General features: G+C 38.6%; 1 long non-coding RNA gene across 1 annotated transcript in view; it reads right to left on the reverse strand.

Moving 5' to 3' along the window:
* The window catches only part of LOC148185662 (uncharacterized), a 73,242-nt gene extending 52,930 nt beyond the window's left edge, over positions 1 to 20,312 (reverse strand). Inside the window, exons 1-4 of the long non-coding RNA XR_015775779.1 lie at positions 20,182 to 20,312; positions 15,591 to 15,766; positions 13,405 to 13,483; positions 6,003 to 6,089 (exon numbers count right to left, since the gene is read on the reverse strand). This is a non-coding gene — a long non-coding RNA (uncharacterized LOC148185662). The remainder of the gene's footprint in view (positions 1 to 6,002; positions 6,090 to 13,404; positions 13,484 to 15,590; positions 15,767 to 20,181) is intronic.
* Positions 20,313 to 22,596: the final 2,284 nt, after the last annotated feature.

A 22,596-nucleotide genomic window follows, 5' to 3' on the forward strand; every position in this document is an offset into this window, starting at 1 on the left:
GACTGAATTGGGAAGAAGCTGCTGTGACTAACCGGGAGGACCAGAGTCTGCGTATACCTGCACTGGAATAAATGTGTCTGTACAGGCGCTTGTACACGTGCACCTTTTATGTGTGTGAATGCAGATATATCAGTTTCTTAGCAGTCCTGAGGGACTCTCACACTGATCAATAGCAGGTTATTAGTAGTATTAATACTTTTTTCTGCTCAGGACCAGGACGGTGTAGACACTGAAATTTGAAAATGACCTTGCTGTTTATTTGTGCTTCAGTACTACATCATTTGAAAACATGTTTGTGCCATAACGCTGCTTGCTCTTCTGTAAAATTAATGTCATAATGGAGCTGAAAACCAAGGGGAAGCTTTCTAACTCCCACGTGCCTCCAAATTTTAGATATACTGTAAACTTTCTCCTTTAAATTGTGCTTTATTCACCAAATATTTGTTGAAAAGTGCATTTTTGGTCAAATATCTAAAGAAAAAAAAACTAATTTGAAGCTCGATATTTCATTTTCGCATTTGTATAACTACTACTCTTCAGTGACAATGAATCACACTACGCTTGCTTCAAAATGTTACTGCTTGAGTAAGTGGTTATCAGTGTCAGATATGTGTTAGAAGGGGCCTACTAGTATGTTCAGAAGGCTGCTATAAACCCATTAAATGGTCATTTATTGTTTGGCAGTTACGACTGTTTTGATGAGACACAAATAAGACAAATTTGTTAATTAACAGTATGTTACGACAGCTTCTACTAATGTTGATGCAGAGACGTCATCTTGGATTTTGAGGTTGGGGTCAATGAGATTCTTTGCACGTTCCAGGATGATTTGTGTACTTCTTAAATACTACTGCAATACATTTAACTGCAACTTATGGCCACATAGAGCACAAAGTTACTGGAGAAACACACAGAGTGAGAAACAATTTCACAGAATATTTTACTGAGCTTCCCTTTAATAAACTGTATTTCTTTACCTCAAGTAAAGTTTGTAATGAAACTGTAAAAAAAAAATGACAATATGTGCTTGAGCCTGCACACCCTAACCCCATCTACGTCCTGTAATGTGCATGTGTACAAAGTGCTGACTCAATATCAGACTGTAGTGTGACAGTGACGGTTAATTGACAGCTGGTGTATTTCCTGCTGATTTACTCTCCTCTTCCAGGCAATTGGCGACAGGACGGTAACTTGACCCACATCTCTCACCACAAAAAATGTCATAAAATGCACTGTAACCATTTTGCTTCCTTCTGAATTGGCGGCATGTGCTCCTAGCTCAGTTCTCCCAGAGGGCCGAGCAGCTGCGCATCGCTCGGCTCATCCACTGTGACAGCCCGAAATCACAAGTGCAACAGCCTCAGTCATGGGAATTTTTCATCGGTAAACACATATCACGGAGCAATCAGCGGCTGAGTGGAATACAAGTCAAGCTGTGGTTGATGCAGTGAAAAGGACAACTGCTCCCCAAATAGGGATCACTGGATTGTGGGCTAATAGCCTGAGTGGCAGCCTGCCAGGTAGATGCACCTGCGGCTCTTAAACAGGCTGTGTCATCACTGCAGTTAAACCGTTAAAGTAGAGTACCAAGAGAACCATTAACTCACAGCTGCTGAGAAACAACCTTTACACTCAATAACACAACAAATTAATCTGTTCCTACAGTGCTCCATGTCAACAAACAAAATCAGAGATATGATGCACCATACTATGACTATTTTTTAAGGTCAAAAATGGGGAATTTTTCATCATGCTTTTTTGACATGCTATGCTATGACTCTTTTTAATGTCAAAAACTTTTTCGGACGATTTTTCAACATGCTATACTATGATCATTTTCCAGTGCAAACACTTGGACAAAGCTTCAGATCACCTGTAGGCTTCAACAGCATGGTTTGGATTTCCCTGTCAGGAAGCCACAAAAAAACAACACAACTGTGTGCAATAGCCTGAGAAGCATATTTTTTTGGAGTGAAACAATTCAATAACCTAATTCATCCCCAGTGTCTATACAAATTATAGACAGTAGAACACACACATACACGTCTATTGTTCATGGGGATTTTTCTATTGCTCTGATACTGTTTTTCATGTGAAATACTTGTAAGCCGGAAAGCTGTTGTTGTTAAAGGTGGACCCCTGTGACTTATATTCATCACGAATTGTCTCGGTTTTTGATGCTCTGGTCACTTCGGAGGCATGTGAGAAAAACGTTTTCTTCACAATTTCAACATAACACAGAGTGAGAGTCATTTTGGGGTTGAAGTATTCCTTTAAAAAGGTCATATGTCAATGTGAATGTTGACTAATTTTGAGTGTAATGTTTTGAAATGTTATTTAATATGCTCACACACACACAAAAAAAAAACAACCAGATTTCTTGGCCTATCCAGTAGCCTGGTGCCCCAGGAAGCTGCAGCACCCACTTTGGGAACCATTGCATCAGTAAATCATCCAACTCATTGCTTATGAATTCATTTATAGCAATCAGACAGCAAAATGTTGACATGACACAGCAAGCACAAATTAAATGGTGTTGAAAAATGTGATTAAACATGAAACATGTTTACAAAAAGGTTCAGATTTGGCATAAAGTTTTTACACTTGCACATTAAAGTTGATGGAGAAGACTTTGTGTTGTTTACAGCCTTCTTACATCTTGTATGTCAATAATTGAAGTTTAGTAACTTTTATCGCAACTGTGTGTTAAACAAAAAGCCAGTAATGTTTGATTATGTCGCCTGATATCGAGCTCCTACCTGAACACCCACTGAAACCTGCTCTGGATGAAAGCCTCACCCTCGATCACACATGAATGCGCCGCACTGTTTGACAATAATTGTGACACGATGCTACGATATGATTGTTTTCACAGTGAAGAATTAATCAGCAGTTTCCTGCTCCACTTGCCCTCTGAGTCGGGTCTCTGAAGCAGTGCTGGTCACAGCAGAGCTAAACAGCGATGCTGCCTCGGTGCCAGAGCTGTGACCCGTTCACCAGCTCGGTGGCCCTCGCTGGAATCCCAAGCGAAACACAATTTGTAACAGTCCAGCTCTCTCTGTTTGACGCACTCATCTGAAACAAATCCTGTGGCTCTGGGTGATATGCGGATACAGATGGTGCAATGCAAACTAACTGCTCTGTTAATTGCCGCATGAGGGGCGTTCAGCTAACATAAGCAGAAAACAACCACAAAAATAATAAAGAAGCTCTATATGTGCTCAGGCTGGTGACGGAGGCTGGAAGATCCTCCACAGTACATCTCAGCCGACAAATGGATCCAGCATGACAGCAGCCTGAGGTTGAACTCTCATCATGATCCAACGCTCAAAAGACTCTCATCCAACCTGTCATCTGCTATCCAAGCTGCTATTAACACGGCTGTCCACATTACTCATCAGCTGAGACGAATGATGTGCGGCAAAGGCCACAGTGCACGGCCACTTCAAACTGTCAACAAATGTCTGAGTCAAATCAGCTGTGTGTCAAAAACACACGGCATTTCATGTATGTTCTTTAGAACATGTCACTTTTGACCTGGAAATCACCAAAGGTGTTCATATGTGTGTTTGTTTGTTTTATGTAGTGTTGTAGTGCTCGACATCAGTCTTGGTATCGAGGCAGGTCTTGGTCTCATCTTGGAATCAAACTCATCCTGACTCGGTCTTGTCTTGGACGCAGTTGACTTGGGATTTTAAACGAGACTCGTTGAGACCACAACGGATTTATTAGTTAACATAATAACTGTGATTGGATGTAAAAATTCCTTCTTCAAATCCAGCCAATCACAAATGACAAAATTTGTAATTTGCTGTTTTTTTGTCACAGATATCAGCTGCCAAGACCCTCTTGGTCTTGACTCGGCCTCAGCCCCTTAAAGTCTTGGTCTCAGTCTCCGCATACTGGTCCCAGTCAAGTCTTGGTCTTAGTTAGTATGGTCTTGACTACCACATTAGTTTTATCAAAGGCTATTTTGCAATATATTAAAAGCCCAAAAACAAAAAAACGCAGGCTTTTGAAATATCACAGAAAATAACGCGAGCTTTAATCTGAAATGACTGCCACATACAGGTGCACAAGGTCAGAGAGCCATGAGAGGGGGTATTTATATTGCACTTAAAATGTTTCTCTAAAGAATACTAATTTGAGGCAAGTACAACAAGAACTGATAAAAGCATACATACACTTCCATCATCACCCTGATGTTAAAGTGAAGAGACTTGGATCCTAATTTTCTGTTGCCTGATATAAGACAGGATTGTTAACTCGCTACACACTGGTGTTTCCACCAGGCTGACGCTGCATCCACACTTACTGATTTCCACAGGAAGGGATTTGATTTTTCCTAACCAGTCACAAGAGACCTACATATCAGCCTGAATCTAAAAGAATTTAAAGTCCACACAGATGTCAAACCATGTCAACGTACTTGTTGACATACTTGTTGCTACAGCAGAGTGAAATAAAACCAAACTACAATGTCGGGAAATACTGAGAAGACATGTCTATTTAACAACAATTGCAACAATGTAAATGCTGTCGTGATAATAATCGGCTAATCAAGAGTCCCTCCACGTCACTGATTGGATCGATGGATTGTCAACCATGAAGCAGCTGTTTATGTCATAATGGCATACAAATCCATCAACTCCATTAGGCAAATTATTAGCTTCTTTTTGAGGGTGTCTACAGGTATAAACAAGTTAAATTAAAGACTTTTAAAACCTCTGTAATACCACTTTAAATTAAAGTTCACACCAAACTGGCAATGGAAATACAAACCAAAAGCGAAAATATACTCATTTCAAGTCAGCACACTGATGTCAGTTCAAAATGAACAGTGAGGTAAAATGACTGATGATGCTCTTTGTGCCTTTAAATAAACCAACAAGCAAGCTGGCAAGCACTGCCTTAGTTTAACAATGCAGACTCGATGTGGGATCTAAATATGCAGAGGGCCAAAAATTTGGGGCTTTTGTGCTTGCAGGTGTTGTATCAAATTCAGTCCCCCTGTTGAAAAGTGTTCCCCTGCTGTTAAAATGATGTTTCTCGTAGTGCCAACAATGGAAATTTTTGCATTGATGTAACAAAACAAAAAAAAAGTAAGCACCATCCAGTCTGAATTTAGGACAATTAAATACACATTTACTAAAACAAAAAAAGGCCTTAAAAAGGATTAAAGACATTTTAAGACTTTTTGAGTACACGTGGCCCCCCTGTTTTTGTTAGACTCTGCGTGCCTTGCAAACAGCCATTGATTTCAAACTATCAGCTTTCGATTTGATATGCATGAATTCTATTAAAGCCCTTAGAAACTGATGCAAATAAAAAACAGATCAGAGCAACTGCAGAATGTAAACATACAAGAGTGACGCTTCAATTTGCAGTCTGATAGTGCGATAATCCAACAAATATAGAGATAAAACACGGGATAACAACTTCTCCATTTCCAAACACAGTGCTTCAGTGCCACTATTGGCTGATCAGCCGCATTTGCTCTGATCTGACATCACTATGACATCATCATCATCAGTTACTTTCTCAAGCTCAACAAAGCGACAAAAGACAGTTTTCAGACTTAGTTGCACTCAACATGACAAGCAAACTCACCTGAATGTGTAAAAACAGCACAATACCCCTGTATTGCTTACAATTTTAGTGCCAGAGCTTTGACTTAACTCGCATATTAAATTTTGTACAAACTCGCTGACATTCAGTGTGATCTTATCTATCGATTTACTGAATTACAACGCTTCCAAAGTTTTGCTCAGGCTTTTCTCTTTTACAAATACAATGACTCTCTTTATCTGTTTTCTATTATAACATCAGTGAGTCAATAAAAGTCTTCCCATCCATCCAAAACTACAAAGCCAAAAGGTGATTTCCTGCATTATTCTGTCTATTGACGGTGCTTTTAAAAACAGGTGAGCGCTGCAGTCATTCGACAGCACCAGTTTGTTGTGAAATCAAACACTTAAGTAGAAATATCTGTGCGTACTTACCTTCAGATCCCCCGCTGTCCAGAAGAGGTGACTCAGAGAGACGGATGCTTTCAGCCATGCATTATTCACCACTTTAATTCCACAACCCTACAAAAGAGAAAACACAAGAGTTTGTGTTTATTTTATTCATCTCTAAAATCCACAAATAGATAGCTGCAAAATGTCCCTCATTTAAGATTTATGGAGCAGGCAGCAAATAGTGAACCCTTGCTGGTGTTACCCTGAAAGGGTTATAACCAATATCCAGATCTAAACCTAATACTCGGTCAGTGTAGAGAAACTAAAACTGAGAACTTTCTGTTTTCATGTTTGGACTTTTTCAAGGTAAAATAAAAGGAAATCTGAAAATGAAATTCTATCTTTATATCAGCATATGTGCTGATAGCCTGGTGTCTAAGATCAAAAGTACATTTTCCCCTTGAAGTCACTTATCATAGGAGTACATACAGACGTGAACAAATGATAAAAATAACCACCAACTCCTGTCCACAAATGTATCTCAGAATAAGAAAGAAATAGTTGGAAAACATGCCTACGTATGTTCTTTCTGATGGTCACAGTTACAAGACTGATGCCACTCTCATGTCAGAACTTTAAGCACAAAGCCAGGAGGCGGTTAGCCTAGCTTAGCATAAAGACTGGAGGCAGTGAGAAACAGCTAGCCTAGCTATCTCTTAACTATTTTTTGGCCAACAACTAGCCTAACAGCCTCCATAACTCATCTTCAGTAAACACTAAAGTCATTTTCAGACCTACAGTTTGTTTGCTCTCGTCTAAATTAGGGACCAATTTGTGACAATGTCGCTTATTGTCTTAAGTTTGCTTTGTGTTCACATGGCAGCATTTACAAGCGGGCCTAAATTTGTAATGCACGAGGAAACGGCTATCTATCAAAATTTCTATGCAGGAAACTCCTGGAAGTAAAGAATGAGACAAAGAAAAGCACACCAATGTGGCACTTTACAATTTTACAATTGAGGGACAATTATGATTTGATTCAACCAAATTAAAAACAAGTGTGAAAACACCCTTAAGTTGCCGCTGTGGTTGCTAGGAGCAGTTAGCTTAAATAGGTTAACATTGATTAAAGATTGCTAATCATATTTATGTAAGTCTGTAACATTCACCTATTACCTAAAATTAGTTAGGTCTCTACATGTGGATGCAATCCAGGTTCAGTCCGGGACAAAAAGAAAGAAAAATGATGCAAGTGGGATTTCAGTTGTTGGATGAAAAAAATAGTGTAAAATGAGAATAAATTAAATGTTTTAACATTGTAATCTTCTGACTGCTGACTTTGTATGTCGGCCCTGACTAGAGCAAGAGTGAAAATATGACAGCAATCAATCAGGTATATTACTGACAGGTACGTAAACTGTGGAGACGTGCTGCTCAATATTATTTAAAAATAAAAAAAGTAAAGAAAAAAAGATTCTGCAATGTCAAAGTTTCAATTCAAGAGCAGGTCTTGATGATCAGACTTATGCAGGACTCAGCTCTGAACAAATCTGAGACACGGACAGTGATTCAGAGGTCTGGTAAATGCTCCCAAACAGCTGGGTGACTTCTGAAAGTCACTTCTAGTTCCCTTTAAGTCAAACGTGCGAGTGACAGTTAATATATGCGCGTGTGAAATAATACAATATTGCTCTTGCAAGATTTGACTTAAACATAACATAACAGTGTAACATCGATGCCTTATTTTCCAAAATGTTGCATGTGTCTTTAATTGCTCACAGTTAATAATATCAAAAAGACAGCAGATGTTGTATCATAGGAGCCCTTTCACTGATCAGAGATATCCTGTTGTGTGTTGTTTTTTTTCTCTCAGGACATTTAATACTCTGACATGAAGAACAAGCAAAATAAATAAATAAAAGCTGTCAGGGATGAGTGCCGGTCAAAGCCATATTTCAAACTCAATTGTGTTTAAACTCATTCACACAGAGAGATTTTCAAAGCCATCCTCTGCTGTCCACCGAAGCACTCTCCAAAAATGCTTTGAGATTTAGAGGGAAGTGGCTGAACAGATTGTTATGTCACCATTAGGGAGCTGTAATAAAGTCATATTTCTTTTGCATTTTGCATGACTGGAGGGCCTTCCACTCTCGCCTGTCTGCTCCTCTCACATCAGCTTCCCTTAAGTGGAGCAGTTCTGGGCTGCAGGTTTTGCCTCGCTGCTGCCAGAAAGTGTCTGTGCCGGATAGCGTTGCATGATTACACTACGCACAATTTTGGAGACAGCGTTATAGCAGGAGAATAAAATATCTCAGGCCTCATTAAACGCCCACCCATTTGTAAATTAAAAACCAGTTATTCATCATTGGGAAGGGAATAGGGATATCAAAATTAAGTGGTTTATAACGAGTTATTTACAAGCTACAAGAAGATGGGCTGTTAATGAAATTGCTGCATGATCCAGAAATATCCCCATAAATCAGCAGTGAATGGGCAAATTAAACTTTAAATCAGATTTTTTTTTAATGGCCGGTGCTTTTGAATAACTTACACCCTATGGATATCCTTTTTTTATTGCACCCTGTTGCCAAATTCGCAGGCATCGCTTGCATGTGTAGTAGTTTTTTTGGAGCCAAACTGAAAATGATTCTGATACTGATAAACTGTGACAATCAAGTGCATAAAATTCATTGTGTTTCCTCTGAGCTGCAAAACACTAAAGCTGTTCTGACAGATTTTTTCCGCCAGGAGCTGATGCAAACAGAACAATAATGTTTTCTGCTGTATATGTGAATGTGCTATAAAAAAAAAAAGCTTGCTGTCATGTTAATGTTCAGATTTTCAAGTGGTTTTCTGAATAAGTTTGCATGGCTCCTCATGAATATTTGACTAGTTGCTACATTAATAAAAGATCTGCACTGTCAGCTATTAAATTATAAGAAAGCAACCATGGTTATATGAAAAATTCCTTCTCAGTCTGCTGCTTGAAATGATAATCAGTACTTAAATCAGTGAAATTTTAGAGAAAAAAATTATCTGGACTTTGGCTTTGGCTTTTACTGGAGCCCTAAAAATCTGTGAAAACGTCTATTGTCATGTGTTCTTGGACCAAATAAAACATGGATTTCAACCAGCACCTTGCACTGTTTATACATGCAGTTTAACTTTAACTAAAATTGCAGAGAAAGGAGGAAAAAAGGTGCAGAGTTTGGTAAGATCCTGAATGGAGAGGCATGAGCAATGTGGACTGTGCAGCCTAAAGGGGGGACCTGAGGTGAGTTCAAATCTTTAGAAGAATTACTGACAGCAACTAGATCTTTAGACTTACGAGGTGACCTTTGTATTTGTATGTGACTAATGAAACAACAATTTTTGAAATGGGTCCAGTATTAAGAGAGAGAGTTGCAGCCTCAGCAGCAAAACAGTCAACTCTCACGAGATCTCAGAACAATACTTCTCCTCGAGTGGGACTTGATTACACACAATAACAAACAAAATCATTCCAAAGGTGAATAAAATACATTTGATTTCTATACAGGGTCCAATACTTATAAAAATCTGAGCCCGTCAGTGGCAAAAAGAAGCACTTTAAAGTGTTTCTAAACTCCCACACCACTTTTTTCAATATATCTGGGTATTTAGTAGTGCTGATGATTGATTCTTATCGTAATATTTGCGTGCAAAGTATTCAAATTTTATATATTGTGTCGTAAACATGCAGAGGCTTCCCTCTAAAGGTTGTAACCTGGCTACTGCGCCTGAATTTTGATATATATAGACCCAAACAAGAGCTGATGGAAACAAAGAAAGCGCTTCCAGCTGTAAAGGTATATTGTGTAGGATTGTTGGCTGCTGTTTGTAAACACACTCGCATAGCAAAAGTGCAAGTAAAAGCTTATCCCAGACTCAATCTTACTTGACGTTTCGCCTTGCCATATTGTCGCTTTGTCTCTCGAACCCTTACAATCTGGTGATTGTAGAAAAAAAATTTAAAAACAGAAAATACAGGCAGAGTCTCTGCAGAAAAACACACACGTTTAGTGGGTCATAAGTGATTATTGAGAGGGATTACTTCTGTGTGAGTCTATACATTGTTTTTTAGGAAAAATTCTGCAAAATATACCTTTGAGGCTCTCTGTGGGCTTACAAAAGGCGACACCCCAAATTTCAGCAACATGTAAACAAGAACAAATTGACCACTAAGACTGTGCGGTTTGTCGACCCAAACCTCAACAATCTCCATCTCTTTGAAACGGACCCCTTAATGACTATAGTTAGCTATGAAAAATGAAAAGTTTTTAGGATAGTTGGGCCTGTATTACCCACTCTGTGATCCCAAACCAGCTTGTTGAAGGATTAGATTACCGGCCTTTCTCAAGTGGGCATAGCTGCTGCTGTGGCTCTTCGTCGTGCCTCTCTGGGTTTGATTTGAGCCAAAAAAGAGCCACAGGATACAACTTCCAAGGCATTAGCATTCTCAGCAGTCACCCGAAAAAAAAATTCAGATCATGCTAGTTTGAAGTGACAGGGTGCTTAAACTACAGTACATTGGGGTGAGAAACAACCGCCTCATGCTAACTACAAACACATTATGTAAGGAGCACTGATGGGCTCGTGCCCTTTCATCTGCACAGTCTGCTTCTTACAGTATTTCCCAACACTATAGTGTTACATCTCCTGGGTAATGGTCATGCTAATGCCTCGCAAGCACTGAGAGTTTATAATGTGGTTCTTTACAATTTAGGATATTGTGATGAAATGGCTGAAAAGTCCAGCAATTGATCTTTAACTCATTGTCCAAGTGTTTTTTTCTGACTCTGGCAATACAAAAAAAAGTAAATCTCCAGTGCTTGAATCAATCTGGTTGTTAAATCTAATGTTTTAAATTTGTGGTCATGAAAAGAGGCAGCACGTGTTATTTTGGAGATATTGCTATGCAGGATATGCCAGCTTTGTGACTGATTTTACCCGAAGACTATGACGACACCCACTAGTTTACGTGCTCCAGCTTTGAAGCTCAAGTTTGGCATTTTGGCCATCGCCATCTTGAATTTTTGGGGCCAAAGGTGATCATATTTGCACAAGAGTGGGAAGATAACCCTAAAGTTAGCTGACCAAAAAACTGAACATCCAACTCTATAGATTCTTTTAGTCCAACCAAAGTCTGAACAAGACTATTTCTTATGCTTTTACCTTTTGTCGGGCATTTGTTTACTTTTTTTCTGAAATTTTAGAGACAAAGTGGTGTGAGTGAATTTCTTCTCAGTAAAGAATAAAAAATAATGTCTAAAAACAATGTCATTGTGAGGCTGCTTTTTATCATTGCAAAGAGCGTTTTCCATTAATCTGTTGTCTGGTATTTACGCTGTGTCTCTGTGTGAAGCCCACCACTACACCCCCTTTAGTTGAAGTGGAATGACTGGTATCTTATTGTTTTTCCTGCTCTTAACCACCGTTTCCACAAAGTTTCAATTGCAATCCATTCATAATGTTTTAAAAACATCCTGTTTACAGGCAGAGTGGGTTGAAAACGGAGCCCCTGACTGACTCCAAATGGTGAGAGTAATTTGGTGTAATTGCACCACGGGTGAAACCTTTGAAGACCCAGTTTGCTTTGTGACTGAAACAATGATGATTAGAGCTTGTTCACTTGTCAACTGCAAACAGGAGAGCGACCTCATTCAAAAAGCAGATCTTTCCAATGTGCAAAACTCTCCATATTAAATGTTAGCTTTAAGAATACTTACTTGCATACAGAATTAATTTAACAACTACTAAAATCATGTTAGGTTTCTTTGCACATTTCAAATAGCCGCAACTCTCCAAGTGACTGACCGAGCGTGTGATCGACTATACATATTTACATTTTAGCTGCAGGGTTTCGGTGACAAACAAAATACAGTGTGAGCTAAGTCGAGGCTTGAAAGGCCACTGCTCACACCACATGATATAGATTACCTTTGGAGAAATCTGGGCACCTATTAACACCGCTGTTTGATCTCAACGGCACAAATTGATCCAAGGTGAAGAAACTGTGGCGTAATTATGATTGATGATGACAAAAAGGGGAAATGATTTGTGCCTTTACATTCTCGGTGAGAAAGTTGTTCCTGAGTTAAAAGTCCACAGTAGGAGATTTAGGAAGCTGTCATGAAATGTGATGATTCAGTTAATGAGCAGTAAAACATTTTTTTAAACTATTATTTAGGTCATAATTACTGCAGTATTTTAACAGTGAGAGGATGGTTAACTTCCCAGCTGGCATCATGCATTTTATACATATTTATGAAGGGTAAAAAGTGTGCTTTATTGTGGCCTGCAGAGGTCCACAGGTATGATATGAAATTGATAACACTATAAAAATGTAAATATATGACTTGTTTTTTAAAAACAGCAGTTACTCCAAAAATATGTTAAACCTTGAATACCCAAAAATACCCAAAATAACAATTGTATTGTCCAGTGTTTAGACTGATGCAATAAATGTCTTGAACCATTTAATAGTTAGGGATTCGTTTTGATCGTCTTTGGTTGGTCTCAGGAGTTTTGTAGGTTTTAAGTGTAACTGTATAGTGTTTGCACTAGCTCAAACATGACTTGGGCATTTCTGTAATTTCTGCAGTATTTTGTTACTTATGCACAGATAAACAATAATATTGGCCATTAATTTTAGCTTATCGTGGGTCAGGCTCTTGTACGCAGCACACTGAGGTCAATTTCAGCTACATTTAGTAACTATATACCGTTTGTGCAGAACATTGATAATATGGAGCACATTTTACACCCAATTTACATCTGAAACACATACACACAAGTGCAATTAGGTTTATGGCCAAGTGTGAATGAGGGCATATTTCATAAAGCATGCTGCCTGTTAACAGATGCATTAAACTTCACACACACTTTTCATAGCTCTGTCTCCACCTCTGTCATTGTTACATCAAGAAAAAGGAAAAAATTCACACTCAAATTAGTCTATTTATGCTATAGTGTCAACTCTGTACCCTGCTACCTGATAGCCTCAGGAGGAATATGATGTCAGCAGCCCAAATCTGTGACACATTTACAAATGAAAAAACATGTTTGAGACAAATAAAAAGCCACGATTGCTTTTCATACTTTCCCCACAGAGACCTGAGCCTTCAACATTCTTCCTCCAACAACCTCAATTGAGCAGGAAGGATTTTTATGATGGCGGGGCATCTGTGACTCAGTGTCTAGAATAACTCTCTAAATAAAGAATAAAAGCAATCTGCTCTCGTTTCACTCAATGCACCTTTTTTTCCTTCCCTGTTGCCAGGGGGATGACCAAATGCATTTCATATGCAAGCGTCGCGCTTCACTGCCTCCTGAGCACAGAACCGAATCATGTTCCACTTTAAAAGATGTTAATTTTACATTTTTAATGACTGGCTGATGGCTTAAGTAAGTGAGTGCGGCTTACAAGGGAAGATTTGATGTCCTGAAAGTCTTCATCGCCACCCCTCAGATTCCTCGCCCGGTAGAGTGAAAAACAGAGACTCCTGTTAAAAGAAAGAAAAGTGCATATTTATATTCCAAAATATTTCAGTGTTTTTATACTGAGTTGAATGCAAACTGCAAACAATACATTTTCACGTCATTACTGCACACTCTACACATCATGTGTTTCCGTGTTGCAGTGGAATCCAGTCAAGGAGATTCCACAATTTCATGGCTGATTAGCCTGATGCCAGGATTATCTCTTGTTATTTTAAGGCAGATAATACAAGATTATGACTTAATGGGATCTGTGAAATCAGCTGGAAGACACTCTCAAAGAAAGATCTGCAAAATACTGCTCATGCTAGTCAAACAGTTGACCAAAAATCTCTCTCCAATGGGAGTATTTGACGCATAAATCATCCATGCACCACACATTAAGAGTTCACAGCTTAGGAAAATTACACTGCTTTTGAGCCTGAGGTCATGTACAATTTTTTTAAACACCTTAATAGAAATTTTGCTCATTCCCAAGGGCTAGCCAGCTTCCCATTGTTGGGAAGATAGGCTTCAACGTGTCTCGGCTACGAGCTAAGAGATTTACAGCCTAAATGCACTTTTTTTTTTTAAGGTAATTAGCTTGTGCTCAATGCTGTCATATCCAGAAGTGCAGCTGCTTTTGAAAAAACAGGGCAAGAAAACAAGAGGCCAAGCCTCCCCAGGGTCAGTGCCCACCACAGCCTGGATTATGGCACCAAAGGAATCCTGGGAAGCGTGTATTGATTTGGCCTGACACTTGCTGCCACATTTAGCTTAGCCGCTGCTGACTTGCAAAGGCTTCAAGCAGTTATCTGCCATATTCTCTACTATCTTTAAAGAGCACTAAGAAATTACCTCATGCCATAGAAGATTTATCATCACATAATTAGCTCGGTGCACCTAACGGCAGATCTCTTTTGACTGCTAATACAAGCTTAAAGTTCATGTGCAGAGGACTATGCTTAATTAACTTGTTAGTATGAGCATGCTGTGACGAAACACTGGCCTTTATAAACTGCATTTGTTTTACAAATTCTCGGGGTGCTGTGCTGTACTGTGATGTCTGATATCTGCTTGACAGAAAACACTGATACACTGATACAGAAATATAAATTAAACTGTGACTTTTCCTTTAAGTGCTGCCAGTGCACAATGTCACCCATTTCGAATGTTATCACTTGATTAAATGGGTGTTATCAGCATCATAACCATGGGTTAGAAAGGTCCTGATACACCTACTAGTAGATTCAGAATGCCATTATTAAGTTTCACTTTGATTTTCATTAGGTTTAGGTGCAAATACTGCATAGGGTTTAACTTAAAATAAGTATGTAATAGGACCTATGACCTATGAACATAAGACGTGTACTTAAAAGAACTCAACAATACAGTCTTTGGTCCCCTGTGTTATAACTCTTTCACCAAAATTAGCATGTGCACGCAGGTTTTTCAAATACTGGGGGTTCTCCGTTGCCTCACAAAGGCAACGGAGAACAGGTAAACAGTACAAAGCAGCATAGAGGTCTATGAAAACTTTACGGTGGTTATTTCTCTTTATATATCTCGTAATTATTCAGTCTCTCTTTCAAACTCAGTGCAGACTATTTTGGGTTGATGTTTCAGCTTCTTACAGGAAGACGAACTGTAATCTGTGGCGGCGCCTTCTTGCATCTCGCCATTAGTGCGTCCAACCATTAAAAAGCCAGATGTTAGCTGATGTTAGCAGGTTTTTTTGTGCAGTGTGAATGAGGCTTTAGACCCATCCACCGCCTCAACCATCCTCCCTATGCAGACTCTGACGCTCTTTATACTAGTGTACATACATTTAAATAACATTAGAGCTGGGTGATAATATTGAAACTAACAATTTACAAATTGAAATATGCAAGGCAATTCAAAATATTTAAATGAATAACTTGGACAGCAATCAAAAAAAGCTTAGGAAACTAATTAGTGAGAAATATTTACTTTTCTTTGTGTGACCATTAATCAGCAGTGGCCTTCTTACTTCTAATTACATCTGTCGGTACACATACTAGAGTTCCTGTTATTTCCATTTTCCAAAATATGACAAACTAATTGAACAGTAGTTGAGCAACAATATAAAATTTCAACTCAAAGTCCACTTACAAGCTTCTTAGCCAATTTCGACGATGTCTCATGGTTTTCCTCGCAGTATCAGTTGTGGGTGGCGCCGCTGGTCTTCGTCTGGCTGTCCATTGGCTCCTGGTCCATGAATCTGGCTCCTTGCTGGAACAAGGTTTACATCTTTGGTCACATGACGAAACCTGAGCAGTCTCCACCTGCTAAAAAACACAATGAGATGTGGTTAAAAGCTTTGAAAAAGATAGTAAGTTTAACCTTAAAGGGACAAGTCACCCCAAAAAAACCCAAATATATATATATATATATATATATATATATTTATATATATATATATATATATATATTATATATGAAACTGACAGCTCAAGATTATGTGTTGCACAAGCAGCCATCTTTACACCCAACGCTTTCCTAACATTGTGTTTGTAATGTTCAATGAATTTTGTCCAGTGTCATGAGCAAATTTGACTCCTCACATGCCCAGTGTTCACATTTCTACTCAGCTGTAAACATCTCATCACCAAATGTTGGTGCTCTGCATGATTCTGGGCAACTACTACGTGCAAAGAGCAACCCTTGGCAAATATTCGCCTTGAATCATCCAACGCTTTGCCCTTTGGAGCACCCATTGGCTTCAAGTGGCCAAACGCCATCTTATTTTATTCATGTTACGGCCCGTCTGCACCCTTTAGTCTGGCACTCTCTTGGAGCAATAGTATGAGTCTCACCCCTTTTCCTCTGTACAACTGTCAGCCAGATCTAATTCCCTTTTTATCGTAATGTCTTCCATTTAATTTAATTCTCTTAGAGTAACAGTTGTAACATCATGAGGCATCTTCTTCTGCATCTCTGTCAGCTACAAATGCAGTAGTGGGAGCGTGCTGGATGAAATGGGCAAAGACAGCTTCACAGTCGCCAGGGGTGTTATTCTAAGATCAGGCTGGAATCAGAAGTTTTGTCGGTTTCAGTTAACCAGGGCGCTGCTAAATGGCTTAAGCCAAGCATCAGTGCACCCAGCGAAGGCTCTGAGATATTGCTGCATGACAGCTAAAGTAGCTGGGTGCATCGCGGACATGTACCCAGCCTAAAGAGCCCTCGGGCTTTCTCTTCTTCATGACTGACTTTTAAGTGTTTTATCCCTGGGACACAGCGATAATGTGCATTAAGATCAAGAACACTTATTTCAATTGTGGTTTATGTTTTATTCTGGCCTTAAATTCGGCAGTGTCTAGACTGTGCTTTGCTGAGAATAGCTCACATGGGAGGATCCCATGACTTTAAGTATGCCAACATAGGTCTTCACTGTTATTTTGTTTCCGAGAAGGAATTTGTTTTTTTAAATTGAGTTGAAATGGCAGGAAAAAAAAGGAAAGATTTTGTTCTATAAACATATTTAATACCATATATATATATATATATATATATATATATATATATATATATATATATATATATAGAGAGAGAGAGAGAGAGAGAGAGAGAGAGAGAGAGATTTATAGAAACTATACATATATATATAGAGAGAGAGATATAGATATAGATATAGATATAGATATAGATATAGATATAGATATAGATGTACCAAAGGGACGCTTGTCTAGGGCACCAAATATGCTGCGTCTGGCACTGGATACATACCACTCAATGTCAATAAAAACTGCGACAAGACAACTGTAACTGCAAGACAACTTTTTTCTATACTTTATACTTTTTTTTTAACACAATTTTTACACAAATTCCTTAAAAAGACAGAAACCTACAATGCATCTATCTCTGAAAAGCCTTTAAAAAGGTTAAATCATCCCTTGAAGTAACTGGGCACCCTAGATTACTTAAACAGAAGTTAATACTGCATTTGTTGGGAACTATTGGATTGATGCTCTAATTAGTATTTACAGAAGCAGTACGGTGTATGTGGGATCAACTCAAAATAAACTCTGGTTCCCATGTTTACCGTACGAGGGGACATGTCACACAGTGTAACAGTGTGGCTCACTGATGTGTTTTTAATAGTTCTGGGGAACAATGGAGCTTTGTGGGGCAGAAGAAGCAGCTCTGTTTTGCTACACAGACCACACTTGTTAGTCGGATCAATTCACTGTTGGTTTTGGTCTTTGTTCCTCATTGTTGATTTGTTTTATTCCTCCGCCAACCAGTCAAATTACAGTTTACGTCCCTGTCTGTTTATACTCATATGTAGCCATGGCAACTGACAATGCTTCAAAAATGAATGTTGTTTAAAAGAAGCTACAGATTCTACAACGATGCTTCACACACACACATCTCCGACCCAACAAAACAGAAGATCCATACAATCGGCACAGTTTCAACAACCAAACCAAGCATCACCAATTCAGCACCAGAGGTCTCCCCCTCTGTTCCTGAGTCATGGTGTTGAATGATGGACAGCAGAACAATATGATGTAACAGAGAAGCTGACCTTTAACCCTTTGTTCAATAAATGTCATCACTTCATCATTTCATCCTTTTAGGCATTTGATTAAACTTTTGTCATCAGCATAAATTCTTCTTGATTATGGACAAAAACCTCTGTCGACCTTTGACCATTTGTGCCAAATTTGAGGAATTCCCTTCAAGGCAAAATATCACTACATGAGAATAAGAGAGAGGGACAGATGGACAATCAAAATAAATTACGCTTTCAGCCACAGCTGTTGGTGGCGCGGAGGCATAAAAATACTGAATACTACAAAAGCTGTTTCTTCTAGAAGACAAGAAATATGCTTTCTAATGCAGTTGATATCAGCAACCATTTGGAAAATAAAAGACACTATTTGCATTGCAACATTGCTGAAACTATGCAACAGAACTTAAATCATCATCCCTTGGAAAGCTCCAAAAGACTGTCTTGTACATTTAGGAACAGCTCTACATGAACAACTAGTTCTGTATAAATATCGACACTAACAATTAAAAGGTACAGTGCATACCATATAAACAACAATCATGAGTGAAACCTACTCAGGCTGTACAATTGGCATGTACTGTATTGTAAGAAGCTGTGGAAGCTCAGTTGTTGGCTGTGCTCATCACACACTAACATACTGCCTGCTACTACAAATTCAATCTGCAAGTTCTGCATACTGCCTAAGAAAAATAAAAGATTAAGTATGCCATTAAAAAAAATGTTCACACACTCAAGCAACATGATGAAATCACATGACTGGCCAGTGGCTCTCAACATCTCTTAAAACATTACAGATTTGCAAACAGGTGTTATGTAGATGAACTGACCACCTAGTGGGGATCTAAACAGTGGCTTTCTCCCCTGAATTAAAACATAATAAAGTGACATATTTACAGCTTCTAGCCTGGCTCAAAATCTCTACAATTGCACTGTTTGAAGAGATGCAATGCATTGTGGGGCAGCTGAATGTGTTCAGTAAGCACATCTCATAGTCAGAAATTATTGCTAATGTAGTACAGGTCTTGGCATTTTGTGGGTACAAAAAAAGGCCAAAGGCCAAAATGATTCTCTATTCACTACATAGTGCACCTTATATTTAATATAGTAGTGCCTCAAGTTTCTGCACTATATTTTTCCCACAATCAAACAAAAAAATCAGCTTCTACAGCAACCAACAGCTGTGCCACACTGCACTGCTGTGCCCCAATGCCAACTAACTGTATACTAATTTTATAGGGGAACTGTTTTTGCAGCTAATATGCACAAATTGACACAGTTCACTGTTTATGAGCAAATGATGCATTGCATGTGTCGACGCAGTCAGATGTCTGTAGCTGTTTCACCACCATCTGCAATTTATTTAATTATTTTGCAGTTCTGAGAGGCTCTGCCATTAACTATTGTGAGGACATGTTGTGCATCAACAGCATACTCAAACACGAATAGTTTTTTATATGCAAGCTGACTGAGTTAGTTTAATTTTGTCTCTAATGTGAGCATGCAACAAACTCAAAGCCTACAGATGTAGTATGTGGTGAGGAGATTGTGCTGTCCCTCCCTGTGTGTGAGGCCTCACACACATTGCACTCAGACACTGACAACCACACTGATTAAAGTACATGAAGGTTAGAAGAGGGGGAGAGTGCAAGGTTGGGTTAAAAGCACTGTGCAGAAACTCACTAAATATTCCCAAAATGACACCAAGAAACACACAAAAACATCCAAGATCATCTCAAAATCTCCCACAGCTGAGTTTGAGGCCTAAAGCTCAGAATATGACAGCAGTGCAACACAATACCTGATAATGTGCCAAAATATTCAAACTTTCTGACAAAATGAATATAACTCCACGTAGAAAAGTCCATTCATGCATTCATGGAAAAACTCCAGAAACTGTCATTACCTAAACACACTGCATCAAACTTGATCAATCCCACAGCCTGGGAATCCTCTCAGCATGTGATTTCAAATCTCATCAGAGCAGCACACTGTTTGATGCCTCCTCTGCTGGAAAATACTCAGAAAAGTTGTCTTGTGGCCACTTCAATAAGCACTGAAGTCTCAACAAACATTTGACAGCCCACAGGACCATGTGCTCAGTATCATGCTAACATCTAACAAACAGAGCATGATACTGCAACATGACCAAGCTGTTTCAGTTAGAACATGAAGGCAACACAGTCTTACCTGTGTTGTTATAAGTCATGTGCAGGCTGTGCCAAACTGAGGCACTTTTGTTGCAAGAAGAAAGCTCCAAAAAGATTACCACTTTACCCTCCTGGTAAGATGCTACTTCCTTGGCAGTGTAGCAGTGTCATGCCCAGGTGGTGTACTCAGGAACTGCAACCAGTCAAGCCTTTCCACCCTCTGACCTCATAGCTCACGACATGTCCTGCCTGACAGGAAATACAGACACATTACAAGTAAAAGGTATAGTAATGGTTAAAAAAAAGAAAGAAAGAAAGAAAAGTAAATCAATGTAAAATAACATTTTGAGCAGCTGTTTTACAAAAAATCGTGAAAAATGAAAATATTTTTTACGGTTAATTTCATTGCACAAGGTATAAAAACACACTCAAAAAAAAAAAAAAAAAAAAAAAGTGTGTTTTTTGTGTGTGTTATCCAGAGTGATGGTGCTCCTGTGGCATTTTTATTTTGATTTTAATTTAACAAAGCAGTCATTACAAAAAAAAAAAAACAGGAACACTGCTAAAATTACATTTTTTAAAATTTATATTTACAAATTTCCAAAAGTTAGGAAAACTATTACACTTTTGTTCATTGGCATTTTTCATCTTTTGTCCAGGCTTAGTGGCTCTAATGTCTTACTGGTTGTCAGCATGCATCTCTATTGTGTGAATTTCTCTTTTTTCACTCTAGGAGAATTAGTTTAGACAACATGGTGAATTCAGACTTTTCAATGAACCATTGCATGAGTTCAGATTAACCACAGCTAATAAATCATCCTGTCAAGTATGAATACAAATAGCCTGTATAGAGCCAAGCTAGAGACACTGAAGACATGTGTAGTACTGTAGATACATGACAATACACACTGTCTGATGCAACCAATCTCTGTTTATATGGTCCAGTCTGCAATATCTCAACAATTTATGGATGAACTGCCATGAAATTTGATACGCACATTTATGTCTCCCTCAATTGTGCTAACTTTGGTGATCGTCCCATTCCTAATTTAGCACTCTGATCCAGTCAAAATTTTGAATTTGTCCAATTCTCTTAATTATATCTGTGTTAGAATGCTAACTGGCCAAGTTAAAGTCCAAAAACCTGGTAAATAATACCTATAAAATATCAGCATTGCAAGCATTTTAGCATGCTGATGTTAGCATTTCGCTCTAATCACCACTGTGCCTCTAATGCTAGCTTCACTAACTCCTTGGAAATATCGCATTTGCCATATTTACAAGTCACAAGCACATGAATGGCCCTCCAAAGCTGTAATTACGAGTGGGAAATTGGGAAATTTTGATGATACCCGAGTTGCCAAGTTTTGACATTTTTGAGACGTTTCAGGGCGACAGAAATGGTGGAAAGCATGGAAACAGTGTCAACAATTGACTGCAAAAAATTATATATTTAGTAATTTTGTTCCTAGTAGCTATCATTTAATTTTAGTAGATGCACATTTTAGTATATGCATCTATTAGCTGCAGCAAGCACGTTAACTTTTAACTCTAAAGCTTGCCAGGTGTGTATACTAACATTGAAAACAATGTTGTATTTATGACACGGATCAGTAAGAAACTTTTTTAAAATTAATTCACATATTAAATTATCAGTTTTTAATCAAGTGTAAAGTGTATTATAGTATTAATGTTAACTTCTGTCCACATAGAGTGACCTAGATTAAAAAGACAAATATATTAAAATATAATATATAAAAAATAAACTAATATATAAAAATATAAATAAACGGCTATCAACATGTTGTTTAAAATGCAACCCATCATCTTTGTAGTTTCCATGTTGTTCCCACTTTATGACGTTGTAGCACAACAAACTCGGAAGAACAATTTCGGAAACAACAACCTTCCGACATCACATGAACGCAGCAACAGAGCTCCATGCCAGGCTTCAGATTCTTATGGGATGGCTTCGCTAACATCATTTCAACACCTAACAAAATGACAGAAGATTCAAAGAAGAAAAAAAACTAAATCTTTGAAAATTAAACCATCTGTTCTGTCCCAGTTCCACCAGGCAAAGACCTCAGACTTGACAAAGAGCGAACAAAGATGCCATCTCCATACAGACCTCCCCTTTGATCTCTCAGTATAAGAGAGTATCAGAGCGTTACGGTAATAAATCAAAACAAACGAACACAATCAAACTCAGGAGGAACATGTCAACAAACACGAAGCCTGTGTGGCCTTGTTGTACGCTGACCTCTGACCGTCACGCTGAAGAAGAAACCCCAAATATACCAACAGAAGGACGCAACAAAGAAACTCTCCAATCCTCAACGTACCTCCCAAATTCATAAACACCAGCAGCAGTCCATCAACCCGGACGCAGCCTCTTACGTTCAAAAGGGAGTGACTTTAACAATCGAGCAGCTGTATTTTCTATTGTTAGATT

This window comes from Plectropomus leopardus, chromosome 23 (assembly GCF_026936395.1).
Source record: "Plectropomus leopardus strain MGB_pleo_1.0 chromosome 23, ASM2693639v1, whole genome shotgun sequence".
NCBI classification, from domain to species: domain Eukaryota; kingdom Metazoa; phylum Chordata; class Actinopteri; order Perciformes; family Serranidae; genus Plectropomus; species Plectropomus leopardus.